We start from the raw sequence: 23113 nt of genomic DNA, 5'->3' as shown, positions 1-23113 counted from the left end.
AAAAGATCTATGAACCAGTTCTTCCCGCAGCACAAATCCCTAAGGCAAAGGACCCAAAATGAACACAGGCCAGATTAAGGGGGGGAGGGGTTCCACTGAATGTTACCTTGAAGGAAAGGATCCTAACTCAGAGAGGAAGAGAAATTTAGAGGAGAATATGAACTAATTTCCAACCCAGAAATGCTTCTTAGAAGAGATCATGAAAGAGTTTAAAATCAACAGAAAAACTGGGGAAAGAAATACAAAAAAAAAAAAAATAACATCTTACAACAAGAAAATAAATCCTTTGAAAATACAATTGGACATATGCAATTCTCTCAAAGACAATACTGAGCAAATGGAAAACTCCTTCAAAATGGAATTGATAAACTAGAAAAGGCATTGCAAAAGGTAAATGAAGAAAATTCTTCTCTAACAAAAATATTGGAATCTGATGAAACTAATGACTTCATAAGGTACCAAGAATTTGTTAAAACCCCCCAAAGGGGAAAAAATAGAGGAAAATATAAAATACTTCATCAGTAAAATAACAGTCATGGACCATAGATCCAGAAGAGATAATTTAAGAATTATAGGACTTCCTGAATATCTTGAAGAAGAAAGAATCCTGCGCTCCATACTTCAGAAAATAGTGAAGGAATATGACCTTGATTTCCTGGAACCTGAGGGTAAAAGAATACATCTATCCCCTCCTGAAAGGTATCCCAAAAATAAAAAAACAAGGAATATTGTGACCAAACTGCAGAATTATCAGATCAAAGAGAAAATCCTTCAAGCATGCAGAAATAAATAATTTAAATACCAAGGAAACACAGTAAGGATTATGTATCACATGGCTATATCAGTGTTAATGGATCAAAGGGCCTTGAATATGATAAGCTGGAAAGCAAGGGAGCTTGGAATGCAGCCAAGAATTCACTATTCAGCAAAATTGAACCTCCTCTTCCAGGGGAAAAGATGGACATTTAACAAAATTGGAGACTTTAAACATTTCCTTGTGAAAAGACCAGAGCTAAACAAAAAATTTGGTCTTCAAACAGGATACTCAAGTGCTATATTAAAGGTAAATAGGGGAAACAGAAAATAAAACTTAGTCAATAGGATGAAACTAGCTATATCCCTAGCAGGGAGAAAGTCCCATAACTCTTGAGAATTGTAACTCTATTAAAGGGAATAGACTTAGCCAAAATAATGGAAACTCATGGCTTGTCTGTGACTCTGATGGAATGAGTTAAAAACAATATCTCCTTAAAAAGGGGGAAACAGAAAAGAGACAAGTGGAAGGAAGAGATTTAATGGGGTAAATTGTATTACATGAAGAGGTTCAAAGGACCTATTGCAATAGAGGGGAAGAAGGGAAGAGTTGAGAACCACCTCAATCTTACATCAGATTTGGCTGAAAGAGGGATTAACACACTCAGTAGAGTTTATAAACTTATCTTACCTTTTAAGTTTTTAAGAGAGAGGGGAAAAGGGTATGGGTAAAAAAAGAGGTAGTGAGAGAAGTAAGGGAAGGAAGAAGGGGCAAAAGGAAAGGGGAAAGAAAAGGAAGGGATTAGATAGAAGACAAAGACACTGAAAGAGGTTGTATTCAGAAGCAAAGTGCTGGGGAATGGGAAAAGGTAAAAAATACAGAGAGAAGATAACTTAGAAGACAATAAACAGTTAGTAATTATGTGAATGGGATGACTTCTCCCATAAAATGGAAGCAGATAAGAGTACATTATAAACCAAGATCCTACAATATGCCTCTTATAAGAAATGCAAACGGCAGGGACAGCAACTGGGATGGGAAGCCAAAGGACTAGCCTTAGCTCCAGAGGCTTTCGTGAGCAGTGGGTCTGAGGACCAACTTTAGCAGCAGAAATTTTGACCAGGGGAAGAGGAGCTCTGGTGAGCCCCAGTTGACAGAAGGGTATGTTACAACAAAGAGAGTTGCAAAACATATCTGGAAAATGACCATCTGGGCAAGGGACCTGAGCTCCATACATTTTGCAGAGCATTTTTCCCAGAATAAGTAGTAAAGGTCCCCTCACTCCCTCAGGCTCAGGTGTGGGCAACACAATTAACTCAGTTGAAATGGAGATTAACTCATTCCACCAGGGCCCAGCTCATTGTTCAATGTCAACTCAGTCCCTGCTGCTGAGGACCTCAACACTCCAGAGAAAGAAACCAGCAACCCCCACCATCACCACCACTGGGCATCCCTTAGAATTACTAAGTCAGTTGAACAAATCCTCTAGGGTTTTCCAAAGCAAGCCACTGAGAGTCAGGCCTCCCTCCCCCCAACATAAGATCTTAGCAAGATGAAGAAAGGCCAATGAAAGGGGGCCCATTGAGAAATACTTCGAAGAAATAGATTCTAACCAAGAGAGATTTAGCACTTCTGATGAGAATATAAATTGGTCTCCAGCCCAGAAAGACTTCCTTGAAGAAATCAGGAAGAAGTTTAAAAATTAATTGGGAAAATTGGGAAAAGAAGCTCAAGAGAAAACTAACAAGTTGAAAGAGAAAATTAAGATCTCACAAAAAGAAAACAAATCCTTGGAAAATGCAATTGGACAAATAAAAAATGAGAATAATTCTCTGAAATTCTCAATCGGGCAAATCCAAAAAGACACTAATTCTCTCAAAAATAGACTTGGACAAATGGAAAACTCTTTCAGAAATAGAATTGATCAATTGGAAAAGGAGTTGCAAAAGGTAAATAAAAAAATTCATCTCTAAAATAAAGAATAGAATTGGTGGAAACTAATGACTTCATGAGACAACAAGATTCTTTTAAACAAATACCAAAACATTGAAAAAATAGAAGAAAATGTAAAATACCTCATCAGCAAAACTACTGCTTTTGAGAATAGATCAAATAGGAACAACCTGAGAACTATAGGTCTTTCTGAAATCATTCAAGAGAAAAAAAAACCTGGATTGATATTACAGGATTAAGTAATGGAAAACTTCCCCAATATCATGGAACTAGAGTGCAATATAGTTATGGAAAGAGATTCTAAAATGAAAAGATCAAGGAATATTGTGGCCAAATTTCAAAACTCTCAGATAAAGAGAAAATCCTGCAAGCACCCATAAAAGAAATAATTTAAACATCAAGGAGCCACAGTAAGAATTACACAATACCTGACTGCATCAACATCAAAGGATCGAAGGGCTGAGAATGAGATAATATGGTGAGGAAGGAATCTTGGAATACAGGCAATAATCCAGTATCTGGCAAAGCTGAGCTTTCTTTTGCAGGAGTAAAGATAGACATATAATGAAATGGGAGACTTCCAATATTTTATGATGCAAAAAACAGAACTAAATACAAAATTCAGACATCAAACAGGAGGCTCAAGACACATGTGAAAAGATTTTTTTAAAAAGATAAAGAAAAAAAAACTGCTATCCAATGAGATGAAACTGGCTTTATCCCTAAAATGGAGAAATATTCTCATAACTCTTGAGAATTGTAACTATTAGAGAAAATATACTTAGCCAGAAGTGATGGTCATTCAGAACTTATCCATGAGACTGTTAACCAATAAGATGAAACTGGCTATATCCCTACCTGGAAGAAAGACTAATAATTCTAGAGAATTGTAACTCTATTAGAGAGAATATACTTAGCCAGAAATGATGGGCTCTCCTGACTTTTCTGTGACTCAGAATGACTTAAAAACATTACCTCCTTAAAACCGGGGACAACAAGGAGAAGGGAAATGAAGGAAAATGTGTTGGGTAAATCTCATTACATTAAGAGGTATAAAAGGCCTATTGCATTAGAGGGGGAGAAGGGAGGAGGTGAGAACCACCTGAATCTTCAGCTCATCAGATTTGGCTTAAAGTTAACATACACACACTCAATTAAGTTCATAAACTCATCTTGCATTTCAAGTATTAAAGGGGGAAAAGGGGAGGGATGGATGGGGAGGAGAACAAAATGGTGAACAAACAGAAGGAATGATAGGAAGAAGGGGGCAAAGAGAAAGGGGAAAGAAAAAGTAGGGATGTTGATATAAGTAACAGTATTCAGAAACCAAATCCTAGGGGATATGGATGAAGGGGGAAATGGTTAAAAATATAAACAGAGGGAAGATAGGAGGGCAATAAAGAGTGAATAATTGTAACTTTCAATGTGAAAGGGTTGGACTCTGCCTTAAAACATAAATGAATAACAGAGTGGAATAAAAAGCAGAATCCTACAATATGTTGTTTAAAGAGCCTCATTTGAAGCAGAGATTTACATATAAAGTAAAGGTAAAACATTGGAGTAAAATATATTTTGCTTCAGCTGAAGTGAGAAAATCAGAGATAGCAATTCTTATCTCAGACAAAGCAGTTGCAAAAAATAGATAGTGCTAGAAGAGATAAGGAAACTAGACTTCTAAAAGATACCATATATGATAATTTCAATACTAAATATTTATGCACCCAATGATATAGCATCCAAGTTCTTAGAACAGATCTTGAAAGAGCTACAAGAAGACATAGATATAAATTACTTGACAAACAACAACTGCTCATGGATAGATTGTGCTAATATAAAAAATGACAATTCTACCAAAATTAAACTACTTATTTAATGCCTTACCAATCAAAATTCAAAACATAACTTTGATGAGTTAGAAAAAAATTGTAAGTAAATTAAGACTATTACCTTCATTTTAGGTAAAGAAAAATCACATTATTATTATTTTGCCATCTCTTATACTTTATTTTTCTTCCTTAAGGATATGATTTCTCTCTCATGATATTCAACTTAGATTGATGTATACAATGGAAACAACATAATAACTAACAGACTGCCTCCTGTTTAGTGGTGTGGGGAGGGAAACAAGATTGGGGGTAAATTTTAAAGCTCAAAATAAACAAAACCTTTCTTTAAAAAAAGAAAAAAAATGGAAGAAATGCATTTGAAACAGAGCAATACATACACAGTAAAGGCTGGAATAAAATATACTATGCTTAACCTGAAGTGAAAAAGGCAGGGGTAGCAATCCTTATCTGAGTCAAAGCAGCTGCAAAAATATATTTCATTAAAAGAGATAAGCAACAGGGGCAGAGCCAAGATGGCAACAGAAGAGCCTCTTGTAGGTGTTCTTTCCATAATATTTCAAAAATCTTAAAATTATGACTCTTCCTAAATTTTCTAGGGATAGAATCCACAGAAAGGTCCAGTGAGGTAACTCTCTATAGCAACGTAACCTGAAAAATAGTTGAAAGGCTCCGCTCCACTGGGTTAGAGGGGCAGCCCACCAGACTGAATAAACTTCAACTTCCCAGCTGCAACCCCAGGGCACCTGGAATCTGTTGGCTCATGGCAGCAGGGGAAGTTTCCTGACTTACACCCTGGGGGGCACCCAGCACAAATTGGAGGATCAACTACATCTGCCAGTGGAAGCACAGGAAGCCAAGCCCCTCAGGGCAGTTACGGCAATCAGTATGGTCAGTTCAGCAGTGGTGGGCAAAGGGCAGCCCAGATCAATGAAATGGAAGCAGTAATTGAACCAGTAAGATGGAGCAGAACCAGTAAGCAGGAGCCCCCAGGCAACTGAACCTTGAGTGCTCAGCCCACCGAAGGTAGGAGAGTGGAGAGAGACTTCAGATATGTGTCCTCTATAACCAGACCAGGCCTCTGGGGCTCTGGCCACATTCAGATCCTAAAGAACCTAAACACAGTTTAGGCTCCCCAAAGAACAGGCACCCCCATATCATCCCGGTGGCAGAGGGGTGTGCTTGTAGTCATTCACATACCAGGAGAGCAGTCAGAGTCTCACATACTGAGATTCTTGTTGGGGGGTGGGGTATCCAAATAATACACAATAGCTCAGGAGGCAGTCCAAAACCAGGCAAAAGCTGGAGAAATGAGAAAACAGAGAACAAAGAGGAACACTATTGGGAAATACAATGTCTATGATCCCAAGAAGGATCAAAATACTCAAACTGAAGAAGAGGAAGTATAAGCTCCTGCATCTAAAGACTTCAAGAAAAAAATATAAATTAGGCTCAGGCTATAACAGAGTTCAAAAAAAGTTTGAAAATCAAGTGAAGGAGATAGAAGAAAATTGGGGGATAAATGAGAGAGCTACAGGAAAAACTTGACAAAAAGTTAGCAGCTTAGTCAAGGAGATCCAAAAAAAATTTTTGAAGAAAATAACATGTTCAAAACTAGCATATCAAATGGATAAAACAGTTCAAAAATTTATTGAGGAGAAGAATGCTTTAAAAAGCAGATTTGGCCAGATGGAAAAAGAGATAAGAAAGCTCTCTGAGGAAAACAAATCCTTCAGATGGAGAATGGAAATGAGGGAAGCTGCTGACTTTACAAGAAATCAAGACACAATACTTCAAAACAAAAGAATGAAAAATTAGAAGAAAATGTGAAACATCTCATTGAAAAAACAACTGATCTGGAAAACCGATTCAGGAAAGATAATTTAAAAACTATTGGGATACCTGAAAATCATGATCAGGAAAAGATCCTTGACCTCATTTTTAAAGAATTCCTACAGGAAAATTGCTCAGATATCCTGGATGCAGAGGGCAAAATAGAAATTGAGAGAATCCACTGATCTCCCCTGGAAAGAGATCCAAAAAATGCCCCCCAGGAATATTATAGCTAAATTCCAGACCTCCCAAGTCAAAGAGAAAATATTACAAGCAGCCAGGACATAATTCAAATATCATGGAGTTTCTGTCAGGAACACACAGGACTTAGCAGCAACTACATGGAATATAATATTTCAGAAGGCAAAAGAGTTTGGAATGCAAGTGAGAATCAACTACCCAGCAAAACTGAGCATCCTCATCCAGGGGAGAAGATAGAGTTTCAATGAACCGGGTTATTTCTATTGTTCCTATTGAAACAACTGTAGTTGAACAGAATGTTTGACCTTCAAATACAGGACACAAGTGAAGCATAGAGAGTGCAGGAGAAGGGTAAAATATGAGAGACATAATGATAATGAACTATGTGTATTCCTGAATAGAAATATGATACTGTTAATATCCATATAAAACTTCTCATTTAATAGAACAAGTAGAAAGAAATTTTATAGATGAAGCACATGAAGAACTGAATTTGAAGATATAATATATTGTACAAAATGGAGTCAATGGCTGAAAGGGAAATGTACTGGGTGTAAGAGAAAGGAGAGGTGGAATAAGCTGAGATATGTCATATAATAAGATTTTTTTTATTGCAATGAGCTATTGCAATGGTATTTAAGGGGGAAGGCAAGGGGCAATGAGGGAAACTTCACTCTCATCAGAGGTGGCTTGGAGAGGAACCAGCATACACACTCAATGGGGATAGACATCTAGAGTAAAAAAGGGGGAAGGGGGGATGTGTGTGATGGAGAAGAGGGTGGATCATGGGGGAGAGTGGTCAGATATAACACATTTTATTTTTTACTTCTTGCAAGAGGCTGGGATTTGGTGGCCTGTGCAGGATCATGTTTGCAATGTAGTTACTAGGCCTTGGGGTGGTATGTGAGCTCTGGGTCTCTTGGCTCCAGGCCCGGTGCTCTTTCTGCTGCACCACTTAGCTACCCTCAAGCACATTTTAGAAGAGGGATAATGTGAAAGGAGAGAGAAAATATAGTATATAATAGTGGGGACAAATGAATGGAGGGAGTGGCCATCAGCAATGGCAATGGTGGAAAAATATAGAAGTAGCTTCTGTGATGGACTTATAAAGAATGTGATCCACCCGAGACAGACCTAGTGATGTTGGAAGACAGACTGAAGCACATTTTTCCCCTTTCCTTTACTTTATTTCTCATGAGGGTCTATATTTTCTTGGGGGAAGGGGGTATTATGTTACTTTTAAGCAAGTATATTTTAGTAATGTATCAAAAAAAGCATCATTTGTACAAAAATAAAAATTAAAAAATACTAAAAAAAGAGAAAGGAAGCAAACTATACCCTCCTAAAATGTACTATAGTCAGTGAAGCAATTTCAATACTAAGTATGTGTACACCAAGCAATATAGCATCCACATTCTTAGAAAAGAAGCTGAATGAGTTACAGGAAGAAATGTGCAGCAAAACTCTACTTATGGGAGACCTCATCCTCCCTTTCTCAGAATTAGATAAATCTAACTACAAAATAAACAAGAAGGAAGTAAAGGAGGTGAATAGAATGCTAGAAAACTTAGACTTTAAGACCTGTGGGGAAAATTGATCTGGGATAGAAAGGAATGTACCTTTTTTCTGTGGTACTTAGTATCTACACAAAAATTAACCATGTATAAGTGTATGATAACTTCATAATCAAAAGCATAAATGCAGAAATATTGAAAGCATCCTTTTCTGACCATGACACAAAAAAATCACTTGCAATAAAGGGCCATGAAAAGATAAAACTAATTGGAAACAAAATAACCTCATTTTAAAGATTGAGTGGATCAAAAAATAATTATAGCAAGAATGAGTGATTTCAATCAAGACAATGACAATAATGAGACAACACACCAAAACTTATCAGAGACAGCCAAAGCAGTCATAGGGGTTATATTACATCTCTAAACAATTAAATGAATGTAATAGAGAAAAGGAAATCAATGAACTGAACATGAAACTAAAAAAGTTAGAGAAAGAACAAATTAACCCCCCCAATTAAATATCAAATTAGAAATTCTAAGTATTAAAGGAAAAGTTAAAAGAATTGAAATCAAGAGTCAGTTTTATTAAACAAAAACATTAAAATAGATAAAAATTTGGTTAATTTGATTTAAAAACAGAAAGAAGAGGGCAGCTAGGTGGTGCAGTGGATAAATCACCTACCCTGGAGTCAGAAGGACCTGGGTTCAAATCTGGCCTCAGACACTTAATAATTGCCTAGGTGTGTGAATTTTGGCAAGTCATTTAGTCTAATTGACTTAAATAAATCAAAGAAAAGAAAAAAGAAAACAAAATTACTAGTATTAAAAATGAAAAAGGTGAACTCACCACCAATGAGGAAGAAATTAAAGGAATAATTCAGAACTATTTTGCCCAACTGTATGCTAATAAATGCGATAATCTAAGTGAAAATCATGAATACTTCTAAAAATATAAATTATCCCTGTTTAATGAAGAGGAAGTTAATACATAAATAACCCTATCTCAGAAAATAATTCAACAAGCCACCAATGAGCTCTCTAAGAAAAAATCTCTGGGGCCATATAGATTCCCTAGTGAATTCTATCAAAAATACAAGGAACAATTGATTCTAATTCTATATGAAATATTTGGAAAATAGATTAAAAATAGAACTCTGCCTAATTACATCTATTTCACCAATATGGTGCTCATATTTAAACCAGGAAGAGTCAAAACAAAGAAAATTATAGACAATTTCCTCTAAAGAATATGGATGCAAAAATCTTTAAAAAAAATTTAACAAAGAGAATGCAGCATGTTTCCACTAAGATAATACACTATGATCAAGAAGGATTTATTCTAGGAATGCAGGATTGGTTCAATATTAAGAAAACTGTCAGCATAATTAACTATGTCAATAATGAAACTAAAATAAATTATATAATTATCACAATAGATGCTTGAAAAGCCTTTGGCAAAATACAGCACCCATTTTTACTAAAAGCATTACAGAGAGTAGTATTAAAAGGATTGTTCCTTAAAATGATAAGTAATATCTATTTGAAACCATCAGTAAGCATTATATGCAATGGGGGAAAGCTACAAGCATTCCCAATAAGATCCAAGGTGAAACTGATACCTATTATCACCACTACTATTCAGTGTTATACTGGAAATATTATCTTCTGCAATGAGAGAAGAAAAAGAAATTGAAGGAATTAGAATAGGGAAGAAAGAAACAAGACTCTCACTGTTTGCACATGATATGAAGGAAGTAATTTTAGCAAGTCCCAGGATATAAAATGATCCCACATAAATCCTCAACATTTCTACCAACAATATTTAGCAGCAAGAATTAGAAAGAGAAATCACATTTAACATCAGACAACATAAAATATTTTTGAATTTACCTGACAAGACAGACTCAAAAACTCTATGAAAACAACTGCAAAACACTTTTCACACAAATAAAATCAGATCTAAATAACTGAGCAAATATCATTTGCTTATGGAAAGGCTGAGTTAATATAATTTAAATTAAGCTACTTTTTTAGTGCCATACTAATCAAACTTCTAAAAAATTACTTATTGAGCTAGAAAAAAATATAACTAAATTCTTATGGAGAAACAAAATGTCAATAATATGCAGCATAGCCTTACCAGATCTAAAATTTTACAATAAACCATCAGTCATCAAAATTGTATGATACTTTTTAAGAAATAGAATGATAGATCAGTGGAATAGATTAAGTGCAAAGAGACTGCAGGAAATGATTGTTGTAATTTACTGTTTGATTAAATGCCAAAGAAACCAGCTTCTGGGGGAAAAAAATTACTCTTTCAGAAAAAATGCTGGGAAAACTAATAGACAGTATGGCAGAAACTACGATTAGACTATCATTTTACAACCTACACCAAGGTAAGGTCAAAATTGGTTCATATTTAGACATAAAAATAATATTAAAAGCAAATTAGGAGAACAAGGAATAATATACCTGTCATATTTATGGAAAGGAGAGCAGTTTATTATCAAGGAAGAAATAGAGAAGTTCATGAAAAAAACAAACTGGTTAATTTTGATTACATTGAATTAAAAGCTTTTGCACAAGCAAAATCATTGTAACCAAGATCCAAAGAAGCATGGTAAATTGGGAAATAATTTTTACAATTAATGCTTCTCTTCTGACAAAGTATTCATTTCTAAAATGTATAGAGAAATGAGTCAAATTAAAAAAAAAAGACGCCATTCCCCAACAGACAAATGGGCAAAGGATATGTAAAGGCAATTTTCAGATGAGGGAATCACAGCAATCTATAGTCATAAGAAAAATTGTACTAAATCACTGCTTAGAGAAATTCAACTTAAAGCATCTCTGAGATACCACCTCACACCTTTCAGATTAGCCAATATGGGTAGAAAGGATATGTATCAATGATGGAGGGAATGTGGGTAATGTGGGACACTGATGCATTGCTGCTATCAAATGATCCAAACTTTCTGGAGAGCAATTTGGAATTATGTCCAAAGGGCAATAAAAATGTGCATACCTTTTGATCCAGCAATACCACTACTGGGTATGTATCATGAAAAGATCATGGAAAAGGGTGAAAACCCCACATACAAAAATATTTATATCATCTCTTTTTGTTGTGGCAAAGAATTGGAAGTCAAGGGGGATATCCATCAATTAGGGAATAGCTAAACAAATTGTGATATATGTATGTGATGGAAGGTTCTTGTTCTTTTAGAAATCAGTAGCGATTGGGATTTCAAAGAAGCCTGGAAAGGCTTGCATGAATTGATGCTCAGTGAGAGAAGCAGAACCAGAAGAATATTGTACATCTTAATTGTAACTTTAGGTGATGATCAACTTTGAAGGATTGGCTCACTCTGTCAGTGCAATAATCAGGGACAATTTTAGGGGATCTGTGTTAGAGAATACCATCTGTCTTCAGAGAAAGAACTATGGAGTTTAAACAAAGATCAAAGATCATTTTCTTTAATTCTGAGGAAAAAATTGTCCTAATTATTACATTATTTTTCTATCACTAATATTTTCTTTCTTCCTAAAGGACATGCTTTCTCTCAACACACTCAATTCTGATATAGGCATATAATGGAAACAATTATAAAAAGTATAACACTACCTTTTATTGGGAGGAAGGGGGAAAATTGTAAACCTTGCACAAATGATTGGTAGAAACAAAGAAAAAAAAGAAAATCCTGTGTCCTCTTATATTTAAAAAAAATAATAATTACACTTCCATCATGATGATGCAGAATTCTCTAGTTCAAATTCTTATCTAAGTTGTTAACTTAAATAGATTCTAGTTTAAAAAAAAAACTTGGTTTGGTACTTTATAAAATTCAATTGCCAAACAAATAGAGTATGAATCAAAATATTTTATAATTACTTAGAATATCAGGAAATATATATTATATTTGATAATCTATGATTATTTCTCCAATAGATAATTAATCCAGATCATTTATATTTTTAATATTTTATAATGCCTTTCTTTTAGGGTAGTAGTTGTAGTAATTGTTAAGTTATCTTCTTGATAAATTTAGTTGTCGAAGAGACTTCTCATATTTATATGAAATTTGGGAGCATCTATATTGCCGAAGTTATTTTCTTCTCATTATTCATATAATTATGCTTTAAAGAATAGGAAAAAGACAAATTTGGCATCTAAATACTTATAACAAATACCAGAAATGTTTGGACCATTAGGCATCAATCCCAGCATTATTTTTTCCTTTATTTTGTATATTTCACTATGATATGCCCAAGGAATTAAAAAAAAGATACTAAAATAGTCTCTTTCCTCAAGAAACTGTTCTTCCTTTGTCACTCAACTAATCTTTATTTTTCTATTATGATAAAGGTAATAAACAGGGTGTCAATTAAGGATGAGCACCTTTACTGTGGGGGGGATTATTAAGCCTATTTCAAGGCTGTTCATCAACCTTAGGTATCTCTGTTTTGTGGTTACAGAAAGCTATAGAATACATAGCAACTACACTCTTAATAAAACCTTCTCAAAAGCCTAGCTAAACCAGGTTGAAATTAACTGAGAGACTTTAAACCTACTGGTTATTTAGGACGATATCTACCCCAAGCATCTACCCTAAAGAAGACTTCCCCTGACTGCTTGTCAGATTAGAAAAGTTTGTTCCAAATGTCTTGAGGGTAGCCAAAGAAGATACTGGGGAGCACTTGGTTAAATATGTTGATGTCATCCATTGCATCTTGGTCCATCACTAATAATCTTGACTTTTTATCTTGTCCCTGAATTTTGACAACTGAAAAGAGGGAATACTGATGCTTTGTGCAACTCTACCTGATTTAAATCTAATTCAACAAGTCAAAACATCAACCATGATGTGATGGTTTCTTTTTGAAAACAACTATGCTAAGAAAAGAATTTATATTATGAATTTTAAAACAATCTCTTATTTTTCTAATACATTTGTGTGCTCCTCTGTATAGATGCATATATATATATGTGTGTGTGTGTGTGTGTGTATACATATATATATATGCATGTCTTTATATAAGCATAGCTATCAAATTGCCTAATAAGAATATTTTGTGCAATTTTATTAGAATTTTTTTTCTTTCCTTTAGTTTGGTGTATATCTGTATGTGTCTTTGGTCATGGAAATTTCTTCTACAAGAGGATCAGCAATTATTAATCAATTTATAATCTTAGCTTCCTAACCTCATCACAGACTATTTGTCAACCATTCTGGATGAATTTAGGTGACAATTACTACATATTATTAACAGTATTTAAATCAAAATCTTCCTGGGTCTCTAACCATAGAATCAAAATTCTTTTTTCTCCTTTTCTTAAATTAGGTTGAAGTGGTTCTTCTTATAACTTTTAACCATTTTTTCTAGTTCTTCTTTTTGCTGCCAAACAGAACAGTCAATGACCAAACTAATTTCCCTTCAAAATATATAGACTACTACTATCAGGCCCAAAATCCTCTAGTGTTTTTTTATCCATATTAAATAACCTTATTTGTGTTCATAGGACAATGCTTTTACTTCAGTCATTATACATTGCATTCCCTCCCCCCAAATTGCAGTGTTTAGAAATGAAAAAAAATAAGTAGATTTTGACAACCCAAGGGAGATGGCCTACCTTTCCTCTCTCTCTGGACTTTTACTTTTTTTATTCTGTGTACTTTACCTTTATAGCAAGCTAAAATTGCATTACTTTGGAATGCAATTGGGCTAAAGTGACTTGCACAGGGTTACACAGATAAGTGTCTGAAGCCATATTTGAACTTCAAGTTTCCTGATTTTAGGACTGATGCCTTTTTTTCATTTGAACTACCTAGCTACCTCACATTGACTTTTTTGAATTCTACTTTTATTAATTCATACTGAACTTTCAGGTGAATGAATCATCTGGGTCTTGTATATGTTAGATACTACCAAGTCATGACCTTCCTATTCCAAATGAACATCTTCTAGGTAGAAAGAAATTTTATGTTGATAGCAATGCCAAATTCAGGGACATCATTTGTTAAAGACCAATGCTATGGCTCCAAGGTGATAGTATACCTAACTTGTACATATTATTGATGTAGTTGATTAAAAAGAGACATAATGTTGTGTCAATGGTAAAGATGACTTGCCTACAAAGGTCTTACTTTCAAGTCAAAAAGAACATGGATAAAAAATTACATGGATATCATAAGAATAATGTACAGGCAATAATCAGGCTTGAAAATATGTCCAAAGTGAAATAATTTAGTACGCACTTCTGTTTGTTTTATTCTCCATATTTATTTTATTATCCTTACTAATTTACTATTTTCAGTCAAAAACATTCAGAAAAGTATATGTATTTATTATTCCTTTATGTAAAATAAAAGTTCAATGAATGTACTAAATATTTTGCATTATATTTACAAGAGCAATTTTCCTGTCTCATTCTATGTAATACATTGCACCACCTTAGGCACAATCCTTTTAGGAATTCCCAATACTGTTGATAGTAGTGCATTTTAATGTGTTTTCATTTTCATAAAATTGTGGCATAGAAAAACAAATGATATGGAAATTGATGAGGCATGACATCTTCTGTGAAAGGGGAAATATTGCTTGATCAAGTTAATATGGCCTCTGTAAGAATATGAACTCATGCTACTATTTATGCTGCATAATGAAAAAATGGTAAGACGTTCCACTATTATAAATATATTTTTTGTAGAATAATTTACTAAGCCACTTTTTCTTACTTCCTCCTGGAAAAGTCTTAAATCAATGTGCCCTTCATATGGAGACATCATTCCTGAGTTGTTATAAGCATTCACAATAGTATATTGTCTCTGACATGCTCTACCAATTTGAAATGACTTTGAGAATGGATTCAGTGATGATATGTATAGCTTAGAAAGGACTGGCTTTACTAAATTTGAAGAAATATGTCCCTACATTAAATGTCAAGTGATTATTATTTCAATTGCAAGGCTTAAGAGGACTTTGGATCTAGGTCAGGGTAAAGGAGTAGTTGCAATGTTAAAATCATATTTTTTCAAGTATGAACTTGTTTTGAGTATAGTTATATTATTCTTTTAATTTCATATAATATCATGTATTATCTTTGTTTTCCTTCTAACTTTTTCAAGAATGATATTTCTACTGATATGTAGAAACAAAGATTAAAAAACAAGAAAAGTAAGCTGCAGTTGCAGCTCACAATCAAAATTAAAAACAGAATTATAAAAACGCATTCATAGAAAGTTGCACACAACTTTCTTTCTGACCACTTGTATGATAAATTATATTAAGCAAATTATTTGTTTAGTACAATATTTTTCTGATTTTTCAAGAATTTTAAATTACATTTTTTTATTTATTCAGAATAGTTAAAAATGTCAGTTTATGTGAAATCAGTAATTGATAGTCTCACTTATTTTCTTTTTGAGGTATTGAGGTACTTGTAGCCTTATTGCAGAGTGACTAGAAAACAATAAGTTTTAATAATAGCTTGTGAATTGATCAATTGATAACATGATTAATGCAATTCTTATGTTAGTATTCAAATTATTGAAAACATTGAAAGGAGTACTTAGCCTACTGCCATGAAATTTCTTTTCACAGTTTGATAAAAGAATTTCAAAATAATTTTTCCTTATTCTGTGTAATCAAAAACTTTAAACTGAGAATAGATGCATATGCTTCTCCATACTACCAAAAACATATTATACACAAAAAAGTGACTATATGACACATAGGAGCAAGGGCAAATAAATCATCTGTAATCATATTACCCATAACAGGTATATTTAAGATAGAGGAAAAAGCACAGTTTTCTATAGATCAAATAATAATGTGAATGGTAGATCTATGGCATTTGCAACATTTGCATAGATAGTCATACTCAGGTAAACCTCTTGAGCTTGGGAAGGTCCTAAAAATATTGTTCTTATATGAATTGCTTAACAAAGTTACCCCCACACAATAGGTGCTTAATGATTATTTATTGACTCATTAGACAAGTCCAAATCTATTTCTAGTTGTGATTGCTGGAAGTGAGAGCTCAATAAACTATTCTTTAATGTTACTTCCTTTGGAATCAGATGCTTTAAAGTAGCATTGTGTGAAAGCTCCTGTGACAGGTTGAGAAATTTCCCATTAAGTTAATGATAATAAGTCTGGGATGCATTTCCTGTATAGCAATGTGAAAAGAGGGCAAGGAAAGAAGGACTTAGTAGGCACCTCTTGTTTATCTGTCACAGTGTTAAGCACTTAACAAATATTTCATTTGATATGGCAAAGATTTGAAGTTCTGGCCTATCATTTTAGAAGTTTATTTGAGAAGCCAAATGTAATAAATTGATAAAAAGATAGGTATACAAAAGGGATTGCATATTTGAAACCTGGTCATCTGACAATATTTTAATTGAACATTCCTTTGTACCATGTTGCTTTTTGGAATGAATTGTTATATTCATTTGGAAAAGAATTGAACAAGTTTTTTGTTTTTAAGTTTTTCTGACTATGTCCCTAATTTTATATATCTTTTTTGTAAAAACAAAAAATAAAGCAGTATGAATAAATGGAGGATGCATAGTAGGAGGAATCTAGTTATATGAAGTTAGAATTATTTTATTTCTTATTATAGTTTTGGACATAGAAGAAGATTTTTTTCTGAATTTTTTAACATTATATCCCTCTGATGTTTTGTTTTCCTATTTTTCAAATAGTCAGACATCTAGAATAGAATACAATACAGTCAAAGACTTGGAGAAAGGAAAAACAAATTCACATACAGCCTCACTTGCAGGCAATTTGATCCATCTTAAGTCACTTTACTTCTCTTAGGCTCAGTTTCCTCAACTTCATTATGAGGAAAAATAATAACATTCACCACACATCTTATTAATTTGAAAGTTGCTTGAAGAAAAATGTTATTTTTATTTTTCTTTGTATCCCCAGAAAGCAGACAATAATTGAAGCATTTTGTTGCTGTTGATTCATTTCAATTGTGTCCAATTCTTCAGGATCCCACTTGCATTTTCTTGGCAAAGATATTGCTGTAGTTTTCCATTTCCTTTCCCAGCTCATTTTACAGATGAGGAAAGTGAGGTAAACTGCATTAAAAGACTTGCCTAGAGTCAGATATTAAATGTCAGAGGCCATATTATAATCGAGGACTTCATAACTCCAGGACTCGTTCTTGATCAACTACACCATCAAGCTGGTACTTGGAGCAGAGTGAGTCATTAATAAACTCATATTTTTTTTTTTTACTTTTTGATACATGATAATTGTGACAACCAAAAGGGATAACATTGAAAATGATTTGCAAGTTAAAACTTAAAAGGACAAAAAAGTTAAAATGTATATATTTAAAAAACTTAAAACAGAAAGAAAGAAAGGAAGTAAGATTAATTAAAGGAAAGAAGATTAATTAAATGAGGGAAGATAGGAAGGAAGAAATGAAGGAAAAAAGAAAGAAGATGGATGGATTTGTTAAAGCCAGACATGCTCTGCCAGCTGATAATAAAAAAATTTATCAAAAACTGTCCCTGTTCTCAAGAATCCTACATTTTAATGGAGTAAGACAATATACAAAAGTTAACTGAAAGGGGATTGAGAGCAGAGGACAGAGGTATCTGGTTAAATTACAATTTTGAAATACAAAAATCAAAACCTGCTAAGGAAGAAAACAAATATAAATCAATATCAGCACCTCTAATAAATGTAGACTCCATGAGGAACTCATCAATGAGAAAATGGGTAGGTCTTATGCAGAGATAATAAATAGTAGATGACTCATAGTGCTGGTATATGGGAACAGAGCAAGGAGGTCCCAAGAGATGAGAGAAATTTCAAGATAAGCAAGCAGTAGAGATAAAGTGGTTGTGAAATCCAATGGAAAGCATGAACCAGGACTGGTGGGACAATGATTCAACAATATTTTTTTTATAAAGTAATAGGTTAGGGTGCAGCTAGGTGGTGCAGTGGATAGAGCACCAGCCCTGGAGTCAGGAGTACCTGAATTCAAATCTGACCTCAGACTCTTAATAAATACCTAGCTATGTGGCCTTGGGCAAGCCACTTAATCCCATTGCCTTGCAAAAAAAACTAAAAAAAAAATAATAGGTTAGATTTGGGATTGGGGAAGGAGATGGTCATTTGAAATATATGTCAATATGGAAAAATTGGTAAATTACTTCTTTTAGATGTCCCTGTGCTTCCATTTTGAGTTTCTGCTGGTGCAAAAGTATGCTATTCCATAAATTTACTCTTTAGGAGTTTCAATTGTACAAACAGCATCTTTCACAGTGGACAGTGGGAACCTAATATAGACACATGAATAACATTAGAGTTAAACTTGCTGAGACAAGTTTGAATCTTTAAAACAACAATGAAGCTATTTTAAAATTGAATTTCTTTTAACCATTTTTCCTACTTTAGTAGCTCCAATTCAAACTATATGTCTAACAAAGTGAATTAAAATATAATATGTTGCTTTAGGAATAATACAAACACGAAAGACCACCATTTTTACTTTCTTGGGTAGATTTTCTTAAAGTTGTCTTGTTCAATCCTTTCTTCCAAATAGTTTTTTAAAGATGGATAGTCTGTGTAATTCTATTCCCAAGAATAAGAAAAAAAATCCAGTGCCTGGGCTGTGTTTGTCTGCTTTCAGACTGCTTTAAGCTTTTCATGATGGAACCCACATATTTCCATGGGTGTCTAGTGCCTTAATTTAGGGGATATTCCAAATCCATGGATGATCTTTACTGTCATAAATTTCTGGAGGTAAATCATAAGGCACAGGAAAAGAGGTCGTTGGCTCCCGATTTTCTGAAAAGACTTTCCTCTTGATTTTGAAGTTATCTATTCCAAATGATGAAGGACGAAAAAGAACTCCAAGTTCATAAGATCGGATCATCAGCTGCGTACCATTTTTCTCCAAAGCTCCTCAAGCAGCTTTAGATAATTTTGCACTTGTGACAAGAAAACGAACCATCTTTGTAAACTCTTGAATAAGTCCCATATAGGTCTTAATATGTATGAGGCATGGTGTTGGTACGACCTGAGGTTTCTGCTGGCCATTTGAGAAAATAAGAATGGAGCCATAGTTGTTTCTCTGTGGTTTGTAAGCTGTATGGAAGAGAGCCACCAGCAGGATATCCTTCCAAACTTTTCCAGACATTCTCTACTGCTGGATAAATCAAATGAAGAGGAACATCCTGATGTCCTTGAGTCTTTCCATGATTTCCTAGAACCACCAGGCTGTCTTTAAATTCAGTACAAAGTCATTTAGATTCATCAGCTCCCAAGGAGTTGATGCTTGAAAACTGGCCTACAATGGGCCAACATTGTTGCTTAGGTACAAATGAGGTATGCTCCTTCAGAAGCTTCCTAAGCCAAAAATGGCCCCAGTCTTCTTTATGGCTCCCTTGAAATTGTCCCAGAGTTGACCCAATAAGATAAACTGCTGTTTCAGAAATGTCATGCTCTTGGATGATATCTGTCCATTCTTTGAGAGAAGGAGCATTGTAAGCCATCAAGTAATTTATTAGATCAGATTTGAAGTTTGTTGATGATTCACCATAATCACTGGGTGTTCCATATGGTAATCATGGATACAAAGGACTGAGCCATATTCCTTGAGTTTTTTGGTGCCAGTCAGCCTGAATGAGATTGGATGTATGGATCACAACTCGAAGGCCTTCTTTATATAACAACAGCATCATTTTCATATGAGTTCCAAATGCAATATCCAACTTGGCCTGGCAAAGGGAAATGGTTTCATAAGGTTTTGCCTGCTCTTGTAATTGAGCCTTGACTTCTCTTTTGTCGCCATGTACAAGCAAGATGGGCTTCTTCCTGAACTCTACTGGGTACTGTCTTACAAGCCAGTCCACATCAAAGCAGTGGTTAAACTGACCTGAAGACAAAAGTGTCCCAGAGGAGATAAAATTTCTTTGATGTGGAGTGCACCTGAATTATATTTTGGCATAATTCCTGAGACTTTGGTGGGATAAAATCTAAATGGATTCTTTTCATCCAATAGGTCCCATGGTTCTTGGGCTTCATCTGAAGTATCAGAATCCTCCTCTGTCTTTGGCAGGACAGGAGGTTGGCAATCATTGGACCTATGTTCAGATAGCTCTTTTGGAGATGTATATTTTTTCTCTTTGACCTTCCCTTTTGCTAACTGCCTGGATTCGTCTTTTGGGTGGGACTCTTCATCACTACTTGACAGGCACCAGACTAAATCTTCCTGGGAAATCTTCTGTCTTTTGGGGGATGAGATTTCGGAAGTTGGCTTTTTACTGCCAAATTTTATTGGAGATAACTTCCTTAGGTAAGCAGCTTTCTGGGCATCAGAACATGTGTAGCCAGGACCATTCAGCACATCTTGTCCTAAACTGGGTATAGAAGAGGTAGAAGGTTTCTCAAGGTGTGTGTTTTTATCATCTTCACTTTCATCACTGCAAGAAACAGTCCATTTTCCATAATTGCTTTCCTGAGACATATTTCTAGCTGTGTGGTCTTGGGCAAGCCGCTTAACCCCATTTGCCTTGCAAAAACCTTGGCCAGGAGCTCTTACAGGAACCAACCAGTTACCACCAAAGCCCGGCACACACGCACTCGCCAGGAGGCCCCCCAGCCCCGGCCCCCAGCGACTGCCCGGGCCAGGCCACCTCCTCCGGTTCAAACCTGGTCCAGGCACAATGTGCCACCTACATAAGATAATGTTGTCAAAATAAACATTTGGTTATTAAGGAAGCTATAGATTTAGAATGATTTTATATACTCATTTTCCTTAAGCAAAACTGATTTTTCAACTTATGTCTCACATGAATTTTCCTAGAGACATGGGGTAGACTGTGAAATGGAGAAGATGCAGTGACATATACATCTGTGTTGCAGCATATATAATAATGTAGAAAAAGTTATATAGATTAATTTTGACATATACAGATGCAATTTTCATACGTTGTAAATATTTTCAAGGTTTAAATTGTAGAGTTGCTTGTCTCTTTAATTTAATTGTCTCCCATATCTCTTCTTATATGCATTAAGTTGATTAAAGAAACTACAACTTTTGATCATTTTCATTTTAAAATGTATTAGTACCTATTAGAGGACAACAGAATATAGCATAACAGAAAATATCAAATAGAGAGCAAGCTGTTATTTTTTAACAAATTCCATATTTGTTTGTTGAAATCAAAAGTTATAGAGGCCATAAAATCAATGGTTAGAATTTTATTTCTGATACTCATACTTCCCGGATATGTAATCTCTTGCACTATCATCAATTTTAAGTTTCCTCTTCAATCAAAGGTAAACAAAATTATTTTTTAAAAATATTATTATAAATTATTTTTAAAGCATTTTCAGAGAACATTTATTTCAGGGTTATTATGAAGAAAACCTTAAAAAATAAAATAAAAATTAAGGCACATATGCTGTGAATGCAGGTAAACTCTGTAAATTTCCCATGGAAAGTTAATCTCCATTAGGTGCCTTTTAATATTATAGTTGGATAAGGTCCCATTCCTGTTTCCTCTCATCATAATCCATCTATGACCTGCCCTCCAGTTATTCTATGATCTTTTCTGTTTGTAAATAAGTAACCAAAAACTTATCCACCCATCTTTGAACATAGCATACTATTCCTTGAGAGGCTGAAAAGCCTTCTAATTCTACTCTCTCACCCTTCTACACTATCATAATTGTGTCATTATTTCTATTATACTAAATTTCTCTGTATGACAAATAATCTGGTCATACCTAGTTACTACAAAATGTGACCTTAAGTTCCAACTCTTTACTAAAATGAAAGTTTATATAAATATTATTTCTTTAAAGAATTCAATCTTTAAAGAACTCAAACAACATATATTTCTTGTTTATCTTGATTTCTTATACCTGGTATTCTTTATGTTGATCCTCACTTCCAAGGCATAATAACTTACTGACCATAATATGCATCTGTCTATCATAGATTCTCAAACATGACTAAAAAATCCTTAGAGATATTCCCTGCAATCACTCCAAATACCTTTAAATAATGCCTCTAATCAAATTCTATAGTGGCAAAACTCACAAAAAGACTGATTGAAGAAATTTTCTAGCCCAAGAGAACCAGGAAGATTCACAGGGAGGGTGTATTATACTAGGTTTAGAAAGGATCTGCAACATAGTCTATGTTGTGCCAGAGTGAACCAAATCCAGTCATCCAGAAAAAACTTGAGGGGCACCTGTGTCCTTGGCAGCTGGGGTGGTTTCCATACCTCTCAGCCCAGGTATTGTCAAGGATAACTTGAAAGGTCAGCAGGAACACTCTGCCCTACCAATATGAGAGCAGAGCCAGACTGGCACAGGATATCTAGAGTGTCAGCCTAAAAGGCAATAAGAAATAAAATTCCACCATAGACAATTACTTTGGTCATGTGAAGGATCAAAATATACACATAAAACATAACAAAGTCAAAGTTTCTGAATATGAAGTCTCCAAGAAAAATATAAAGTGGTCCCAGGCTATGGAGAGTACAAAAAATATTTTGAAAGTCAAATAAGGGAGGTAGAGAGAACTGGGAAAAAATAACAAGAACAATGTGGGAAAATAAAGAAAAACACCAGCTCAGTGAGAGATGCAAAAAATTACTGAAGAAAATAAGAAAAATCTTAAATCAAATTTAGATCAAATGGAAAAGTAGTCCAAAAGGCCAATGGGGAGGAAAAATAACTAAAAAAGCAGATTTGGGCAGATTTTAAAAAGAGCTAAGAAAGCTCTCTACAGACTTAATTCCTTCAAAATATAGAATGGATCTAAAGAAAGCTGATGAATTTGTGCAAAATCAAGAAACAAGAAAATAAAAACCAAAAGAAAACTAATAGCAAATATGAAATCTCATTGGACAAACAATTGACCTGGACACAGATCCAGGGGAGAGAGCCTAGACTTCATTTTTCAAGAAATTCTCCAGATAAACTGCCATGATATCCTAGAAGCAGAGGATAAAATAGAAAAT

General features: G+C 34.3%; 1 pseudogene; it reads right to left on the bottom strand.

The window, feature by feature from the left end:
• Positions 1-18780: 18780 nt before the first annotated feature.
• LOC141516370 (tyrosyl-DNA phosphodiesterase 1 pseudogene) lies at positions 18781-20607 on the bottom strand (annotated as a pseudogene).
• Between the last annotated feature and the right edge of the window lie 2506 nt (positions 20608-23113).

This window comes from Macrotis lagotis, chromosome 3, assembly GCF_037893015.1.
Source record: "Macrotis lagotis isolate mMagLag1 chromosome 3, bilby.v1.9.chrom.fasta, whole genome shotgun sequence".
NCBI lineage: Eukaryota > Metazoa > Chordata > Mammalia > Peramelemorphia > Peramelidae > Macrotis > Macrotis lagotis.
The sequence above is the reverse complement of the archived record's forward strand: the minus strand, read 5'-3'. Positions and strand labels throughout refer to the sequence as shown.